General features: G+C 43.3%; 1 protein-coding gene and 2 long non-coding RNA genes across 7 annotated transcripts in view; 2 read left to right on the forward strand and 1 right to left on the reverse strand.

Moving 5' to 3' along the window:
* Positions 1-7,783, reverse strand: part of LOC101732160 (coiled-coil domain-containing protein 77-like) — a 66,391-nt gene extending 58,608 nt beyond the window's left edge. For 2 of the 5 annotated variants that reach the window (XM_031892212.1, XM_031892208.1), the window contains exon 1: positions 4,399-4,440. The gene's annotated coding sequence lies outside the window, so the exon portion shown is untranslated. Of the gene's footprint in view, positions 1-550; positions 816-4,398; positions 4,441-6,392; positions 6,436-7,628 lie in introns of those variants that run through there. The other 3 variants (XM_031892209.1, XM_031892210.1, XM_031892213.1) reach the window with 3 other exon arrangements.
* On the forward strand, positions 4,465-6,439 carry LOC116407025. The gene is made up of 4 exons (XR_004219999.1): positions 4,465-4,494; positions 5,146-5,190; positions 6,239-6,286; positions 6,407-6,439. It is a non-coding gene; the product is annotated as an uncharacterized LOC116407025 (long non-coding RNA).
* LOC116407020 lies at positions 6,787-8,689 on the forward strand. Its single transcript, XR_004219994.1, has 3 exons — positions 6,787-6,870; positions 7,425-7,508; positions 8,502-8,689. It is a non-coding gene; the product is annotated as an uncharacterized LOC116407020 (long non-coding RNA).
* The last annotated feature ends 218 nt before the right edge of the window (positions 8,690-8,907 follow it).

The following is an 8,907-nucleotide window of genomic DNA, read 5'->3' on the forward strand; positions in this document are numbered from 1 at the left end:
ATAATCAGACCTGTAGCATCAGTTTATAGGACAGGCCAGCCTCATTTTCTGCTTGATAATTTGTAATGGCCTCTCAACAGCTGTAACTATTGCTCTGTGAGGCTACAGTTTATTTGTTATTTATACTTTATATTACGTATCTTTCCATTCAGCCCCTCTCCTATTCATATATCAGTCTTTCATTCAAACCACACACTGGTTGCTAAGGTAATTTGGATCCTAGCAACCAAGTAACTTCTGAAACTCCAAGCTGGAAAGCTGCTGAACAGAAACTTAAATAATTAATAAAAATTGAAGACCAATTGAAAATTGTTTCAGAATATTACTCTCTATATCAGGGGTCCCCAACCTTTAAATCCATGAGCCACATAAAGTGGGGAACAAAAAAAGCACAATAAAAGCTCTGGGGGTGCCAAATAAGAGCTACGATTGGTTAGGGGGTCAAGTGCGGGGTATGGCTTATTATTTAGCATACAGACCTATCCAATGGCGCTATAGCTGTGCATAAATGTATATAACCCCTGCCCCCCAGATGTCACACTGTACGTACCTGTACCCCACCTTACGAGCTCTGGTACAAGGTACTACGCGGGTCCCCTACCGCCAGATGCCTTCCTCTCAACTGCACCATCCAAACAACCCGCCTCCGCAAGCTTAACTAATCACGCACCCAGGTCAATACAGAACCATTGAAGCATCCAATCAGCTAGGGCGATACTTGAGTCAGCCGGCCCTCCCGCCAGGTGTCTTCTGGGAATTGTAGTTTTTTCTATTACAGCTTGACGGCGCTACCCACATGTGTTTAAACTACAATTCTCTCAGGTTGTGTTAGATTCAAAAACGAATTGTGTCATAATGACTTTATCTTCACGCAATATATGTATTATAATTGTTTATTATCATTATTGATGTAAGATTTACCAGACTTTCCCTCTACATACAGTCTGTAAATGGCTACTCTGGCAATGACTGGTCTCAGGAATTGATATTTTTGATTTCTGGGTCAGCCTAACAGGATCCGAATCACTCCATACTAAAAAAATGAGCAACCAATCAGGTTCCTTCATCTTCCTTTTTATCTAATCATCAAAGCTAATGTTTGAATGATGGCAATAACTTTACTGTTGAATTTGTTTTTATTTAATTTTTTTGCACCAAGTGATTTGCACCTTTCCCATCATGGATGTATATCTTGCTGATTCCCACAATATATATTCCTGACTGGGCAGGCCTTTGCTTTGGCCCCATAAAGAGGCCAAGTAGATCTTGACCTTATATGTAGGGGCCAATTTGACAGCCTATGTCAGCCCATACATGGCTAGCTTTGGCTGCTAAATACACAGCATTTCTACTCCCTAGAACATTTAGACCAGGGGTGGGCAAACTTTTTGGCTAAGGGGCCAAAAGATGGGCCGGGGGGTTGACAGACGGGCTGGGCCAGCGTTAGTCCAAGTCTCGCGCGAGAGTCGGCAGGCAAGATTAAAAAGACCAACGGGCCACATTAAAAAGACCAACGGGACGGATGTGGCCCGCGGGCCGCAGTTTGCCCACCCCTGATTTAGCCACTGGTTCTGTTCCTTATACAGGGGCACTTCTGCCATGGGATAAGGTGAAAACATTGGGTGCTCCACACTAGCAATTTGACTCCCACTGCACCCTCTAAAATGTATGTGCTGGGGTGCCATTGGCTATATTACACTAATGTAAAATGCAGATACGCACCCCATACCTTATATAAGACACAAGGTCAGAGGTGCAGGTGTTCTGCCTGGTACAGCCAGATACATGTACATTTGTTAGTATGTAAACCAAAGGCAGAGTTGTATAGCCGGGGCCAGATTTCATTATAATGTGCCCCTAGTATACCGGGAAGGTGCTTCCATAGTCTTTATTTGATTTTAAATGAAAACAAATTAAAACTCATTAAACATTGTCCAATCCATCGCTGCCATAAAACCATCCAGAAAATATATATTTCTCTAATTCCAGGTCCTCAGTGATCCAGTCCTAATACTACTGCCCACTGAGACCAGGGAGGGGATCAGGGAATACACACAGGAGAAGCGGAGTAAAACTGGAAAGGATCATTCATTTATCTCTGAAAGAATCGCACATGTTCAGGAAATAGCAGCGGTGTACAACTATCAGAAAGGAGCCCCAACCTTTCTTACTCGTGAGCCACAGTCACATGTAAAGAGACATGCACATGCACCCAATACACCTGCAAGTCAGTTAGGCTAGGCTGTGGGGGGCAATAGGGTACATGGCAGGGGCCACACGTACAAGGCAATGTTCTGGGTACACAATAAGCTATGTATGTACTGCCCATCTAAGGGCAAACAAAGCCCATATAAACCTCACTCATCAAAAGGGTACACTTCCCCTTTAACAGCAGCGCCTGTCATGTGATGTCACTGGGATGAGAGCTGCCTTCCCACTAGGAAAGGTTCAAGTATCAAATTTCAAGCTTCTTGTCATAATCAAATAACAAAGATGCATCATTACTGTAATGAAAGTGACAGTTGGTACAGTCCATGGTTGCCATGGTAGTGAGAGGTAAGCGTGCATCACCTTTGCTCCACTATTTACACAGTGGAGCAAAGAAATTGTGATGTCAATGTGATGTCAATGTGATGTCAATGTGATGAGAGCTGCCTTCACTCTAGGAAAGTGACAGTTGGTACAGTCCGTTGGTTGCCATTGCGGTGAGAGGTAAGCGTGCATCTCCTCTGATAGATTTTTTGCCTAAAAACCCTTATTTTAGCTAAAAAGGAGGGGCAATAGTTGGGTGACTCCCCCCCCCAGACTAGGGGATGTTGCTCCTGTCAACGATTTTAGTGAATTTGGAGAATTGTCCCCTAAAATGGGCTTCGCAGGCGCCTTTACTCCCAGCGCTGGTTGGGAGACACAGACCCAGGGTTGGGCAGTACTGACAGGCTGCTAAGAGTTTTGCCCCTCTGCCCCCGGGTATCTGCCCTGCCCTTATGTACCAGCCTTAATGTGTAACTGAATGTAAGGCAATAAATACCAATACGTTTCCCTATTACAGAATACTGAGTGTCAGTAAGCGTGAGATTTGGGGGGAACACTTTGAATGGGGCCCCTGACCCAATGTTGCACCTTAAAAGGGTAAATGCATTATCCGTCAAGCTGACTTGCCCTTTTTATTCCCGTCTCTATACAGATTGCTGCAGTGAGCGACTAGTTAGCGCCTTTGAGATTCAGCGTTTATCCTGCTTTTTGGACAGAGATTTTTTTTCTGGTTTCTCCTCATCAGTTCACCTTTTCCACCCATAGTTGAGCCTTGAGGAGAGCCAGAGCCTATTGAGGGGGGCCCCTTAGGGTTCTCCGGCCCCGGGCCGGCCGGCCGCCCCCCCCCCATTCCATCTTTTTTTTCCCATCTCTGGAGCTTCTTTGAGAGGTAATGTAGCAAATCCAGTTTATGATTTCTCCTACAGCAAGTCTCCCCCGCATCAAAAAATCAACTGTACATAGAACACAGTACAGGTATGGGACCTGTTATCCAGAATGCTCGGGACCTGGGGTATTCCGGATAAGGGATCCTTCTGTAATTTGGATCTACATACCATAAGTCTGCTAAACATCATTTAAATATTGAATAAACCCAATAGGCTTGTTTTGCCTCCAATAAGGGGTAATTATATATTGGATGGGATCAAGTACAGGTACTGTTTTATTATTACAGAGAAAAGGGAATCATTTAACCATTAAATAAACCCAATAGGGCTGTTCTGCCCCAATAAGGGGTAATTATATCTTAGTTGGGATCAAGTACAGGTACTGTTTTATTATTACAGAGAAAAGGGAATCATTTAACCATTAAATAAACCCAATAGGGCTGTTCTGCCCCAATAAGGGGTAATTATATCTTAGTTGGGATCAAGTACAGGTACTGTTTTATTATTACAGAGAAAAGGGAATCATTTAACCATTAAATAAACCCAATAGGGCTGTTCTGCCACAATAAGGGGTAATTATATCTTAGTTGGGATCAAGTACAGGTACTGTTTTATTATTACAGAGAAAAGGGAATCATTTAACCATTAAATAAACCCAATAGGGCTGTTCTGCCCCCAATAAGGGGTAATTATATCTTAGTTGGGATCAAGTACAGGTACTGTTTAATTATTAAAGAGAAAAGCAATTTTAAAATTCTGAATTATTTGACTAAAATAGAGTCTATGGGAGAAGGACTTTCCGTAATTCAGAGCTTTTGGATAATGGGTTTCCAGATATGGGGTCCGATACCTGTACAGATAAAAAGGAAATCATTTTTAAAAATTAGAATTATTTGCTTATAAATAAGTCTATGGGAGATGGACTTTCCGTAATTCGGAACTTTCTGGATAACGGGTTTCCGGATAAGGGATCCTATACCTGTATTGGGAAATGCTAAAGTGATGTTTTTCATTTTGTCTTCACAGAAACAACATGTTGAAGCGGCTGAAGTGCTGTTTCTCTTGCTTCGGCAAGGTAAGGGCTTCATCTCTTTCTGCTGTAACAGGACATATTTCATTCTGTGGGAAACTTCATGGAGGGGCAAATGGAAAGGGAACACCTAATCACATGACCTGATAGACTGCCCGCAGCTCAGACTAAGGGGCATATTTCATATTTGTGTCGTTTTTGCAATTTTTTTCCACTTCGACTAAACTCACTAACTGCGATCGCAAAGCTCGAATAGTTGGAATGTTTCACTATGACACTACCCATTGACTTCTACAGGATCTCGCCAGCAAATGTACCGGCAATGTACTTGTACTTGTACATTTATAATAATTAGTCCTCGGGCCCCAGCCAACCCATCATTACTCCGCCCCTATTTGCATCATGCCCCGTATCCTGGGTGCCGCCCCCTAGCAAACATGCCCCCACCCTGGCCGGTATTAGACATAACAAAAGGTGGAAAGCCTAATTGTGCCCCTAACTATCACTAGTGCTGTTTCACAATGACACACACACATTGTATGATTCCGCTTTAGTGTAGGGGATACACAGTGTCATACTTGTGTTTGCACCAAATCCCTCATGTGTCACTGAATACTCACTCCTCCATTTATTGCATTATAGTTTTCCTATTTGTGCTTTTATTTTCTCTGATAAAACTTTTTTTCTTCATTACAGAGGAAACGAAAGCGGGCAGATCATTCCACCCCGGAATCTGTCATGGTAAGAACTGGGCAACATCATTTCCTAAACACCATTTTCCTACCTACTTGTGTTATCAAAGCCGTGTTATTTCCTTGCCTATAGATTTCTATGCGCAATAACCTTGATGAGGCTGCACTATGTACATAGGGGCCCATTTACAGGTATGGGACCCATTATCCAGAATGCTCGGGACCTGGGGTTTTCTGGATAAGGGGTCTTTCCGTAATTTCGGATCTCATACCGAAAGTCGACTAAAAACATTATTTAAACAGGAAATAAACCCAATAGAATAGTTTTGCCTCCAATAAGGAATAATTATATCTTAGTTGGGATCAAGTACAGGTACTGTTTTATTATTACAGAGAAAAGGGAATCATTTAACCATTAAATAAACCCAATAGGGCTGTTCTGCCCCCAATAAGGGGTAATTATATCTTAGTTGGGATCAAGTACAGGTACTGTTTTATTTTTACAGAGAAAAAGAAAATCATTTTTAAATATGAATTATTTGATTAAAATGGAGTCTATGGGAGATGGGCTTTCCGTAATTTGGAACTTTACGGATAATGGGTTTCCGGATAAGGGTCCAATACCTGTACTAAGGTTTTCTGAGACATGCTTGTAATTTTTTAACGTTTGTTTTTTTTGTCTTGAAACATTTAAGATAATTTGGAGTATTTTCTCTAAAAATTCGTTTTTTTTTAACGTATAAAACTTTATATGACTTTTTTTGACTGCCAAAAGGTGCGCCAGGTTTAAGCTGGTACCATGGTTTGGATCTGGCAACGTCGTTTGCCACATGAGTAGCAAATAATTCAATAATAAAACACCAGTCCCTGAATATTACATATCATTGATTTTCACTTCTTGACTTTTATCTCTTTACCAGAAACAACCAGAAATCCCCGGCAAAAACACCTGCCAAGTAGTAAAAAATAAACATACATGAAATGGTTTGCTTTTTGGAAGTTTAGTGAATTTGTTTTGTACAAGGTCTTTTTTAGATACTAAACTACAAGTATATACAAGTTATAGTAAGTTGATCGGGTAACTTTATTTCTCTTAGGAGGAGATCCCAGAGCCGCAAATGGAGCCGGCGATAGAGAACTGCCGGGTAAGCAAAATAAAGGGGAGAGTAGGGGCAAAAAAAAATCACCCTATATTTTATACAAGACTGTATATTAGCTTCTTTATTACAACGTGGAACATCTTTCTCTTACCTTTTTTTAATCAGGAGACTCCAGGAATCCCTGACACGGAGATCTGTCAGGTAAGGAAAAATAATAGGGTCACAATAAAGAAAGATATTTTAGATTCACTTTGGGGGAGGCAATTTGTTAGGCACCGCCTACTTCAGCGTTGGTGAGTCTGTCCCACCTCCTTATTATGCCCTGTGTTACACAGCAACATACACCTTCTATTTCTCATATATTTATATCAAATAAGACTTTCCCAAACTTTGCTTTACTTTGAGCCATGAGAATTTTTTTTACAATCTTTTTTTCGGTTTTAAACAGGAGGAAGAAGTGATTGGGCAGGAGAGCCCCGGCACCGGCCCCTGCCACTCACAGGTAAGCAGAAAATAACACATGAATGAAAAATATTAATTTTTATCATCTTCTCTGCTGATCTGAGGTTTTCTTTCTTAACCAGGAACCCTTGGAAGAACACGGAGACCCTCCCTTTACCACCTGTGAGGTACGGGGGCAAAAAGTTTGCAGGGGTCCCAATGTGTTTTTATTGGCGCTACAGGGTTCATGAATAATATCTGTAAAGGATAATAATTATATTTACCTAACAGTCAGTATCTGTTACTTAGCGGTCTTCTATCTCGTATAAATTAGAAAATGAAAAAATGATTGGTTGCTATGATTACATCCACTCACACAATTTAACTCATAGGCTGCCGCCACATGTGTAGATTCTCGGCCTGCGGATAAACACGGGCTGGGAATCCGACCCCATGTCCCTAAATGCTTCTTGATGTGCCGGCGCCCCGAGCCATTGCGCTGCCTTGGGTTCAGGCAAACAGAGTGGATTTTGGTGGGAAACTCCTGAGTATAGCTCCAGCCAACACAATGGCTCCAGGTGCAGGCACGGCAATAAGCTTTTTGGGGTACAGGGGGGAAGATATTCAGCCTGAGTTTATGCACAGGCCGAGAATCCACCAATCAAATGTGCAAATAAGGGAGCAGGGAGCCACTGGGGCTCTGTACTTACTAATGTTGCAAAACTGTATTTATATTTCCCAGGAGTCACCATTCCAAACTGGCCACGACACCGGCCAGGAAGTGAGCTCAGACGAGCAACTGAGCGAGGAGGAGGACCTTGAGGAGGTTTGAGCTGAATTTAATATTTTTTCTCTCAATATATCATTAGACCATTTTAAACCTCCGAGCAGCCCCCAATCCCACCACATCATGGAAACTCTTATGTAGGCCCCATTCCACCCTTACCTGAATGTCACAAGTGCTCAGTGGGGCAGTTGGTCACCACTTTGTGCCTCCGTTAAAGCCTCTCAGACCTTCCACATCTCTCATTGCCCTTCTAGAACATGCAGACTAAAGCCAAGATGCAGGAAGGCTTCACTATACATAGTCCTGCAATCAGAGCAATGAGGGGTATAAAAGAAAGGACACTGCAAAACATAACAAGCATCAACCCTGCCCCCAAGCTCTGCTGTCTCCCCTTATTTATGGGCACAAACATATACATTTGGGTGTTGCAGTTCTACTTTAAGGTCGAGGGTTGGGTTCATATAACAACAAATAGGAGATATGACAGGAATCTGGCACTAACACCTGCCAGCCTGAAATCTCCAACAGAGAGCGAGTGGGCGCTCCGACCAACTACCAACACTCTGCACTGGGGCAGTAATCCACGGTGGCCAATAAGATTTTTGCTTTCATGGTTCTACCTGTAGCTGACTGAACAAAGGTAATAGCTATATGGTTGCTATGGGTTACTGCCCAGGTATAGTTTTGCCCAGTGTTGATAAATGAGCCCAACTGTATCATGTGCTGGCCTCTGTGGCCATTTCACATTCCTGTGAGTAACGATCTGCCCTACAGATATCACTGCTGATTCCCTGGTGGCCAATGGGGGGTGAGGCACAAACGGCTTCTGTAGCGCTGGCTTACATATCCCCCTTACCAAATGGGTTTTCCCACTGGGCAACAACTGGCGCCAGGTAACCAATACAAGAATGAAAGGTACCATTACAGGTAGCGGATATTCTGTAGCCCCAGCATTTTATATCTAAAGAACAAGTATTTGTCAAGTTTTTACCTTATTTAAATAATTTTTAAAATGTTTCTCTATTTTTTCAGCGCTCGACTGGAAGACTGTTCAGGGCAGTACCCTGCCAACATCTACCTTCCGTTGCCCTCCTCGACACCAGTCCCCTCCCTCCCATCCCTTCCTTCGACTCAAGCCCCGCCCTCCCACAACTTAGTTCCAGGCCCCCACTCTCCCACAACTTCGTTCCACACAAGCCCCCACCCGCCCCCCGCTTTGTTCCAAGCCCCCTCCCTCCCACCCCTTCCTACCAATCAAGCCCCGCCCTCCCACCCCTTAGTTCCAGGCCCCCACTCTCCCACCCCTTCGTTCCACACAAGCCCCCACCCGCCCCCCGCTTTGTTCCAAGCCCCCTCCCTCCCACCCCTTCCTTCCAATCAAGCCCCACCCTCCCACCCCTTAGTTCCAGGTCCCCACTCTCCCACCCCTTCGTTCCAC

Source organism: Xenopus tropicalis, chromosome 8, assembly GCF_000004195.4.
Source record: "Xenopus tropicalis strain Nigerian chromosome 8, UCB_Xtro_10.0, whole genome shotgun sequence".
NCBI lineage: Eukaryota > Metazoa > Chordata > Amphibia > Anura > Pipidae > Xenopus > Xenopus tropicalis.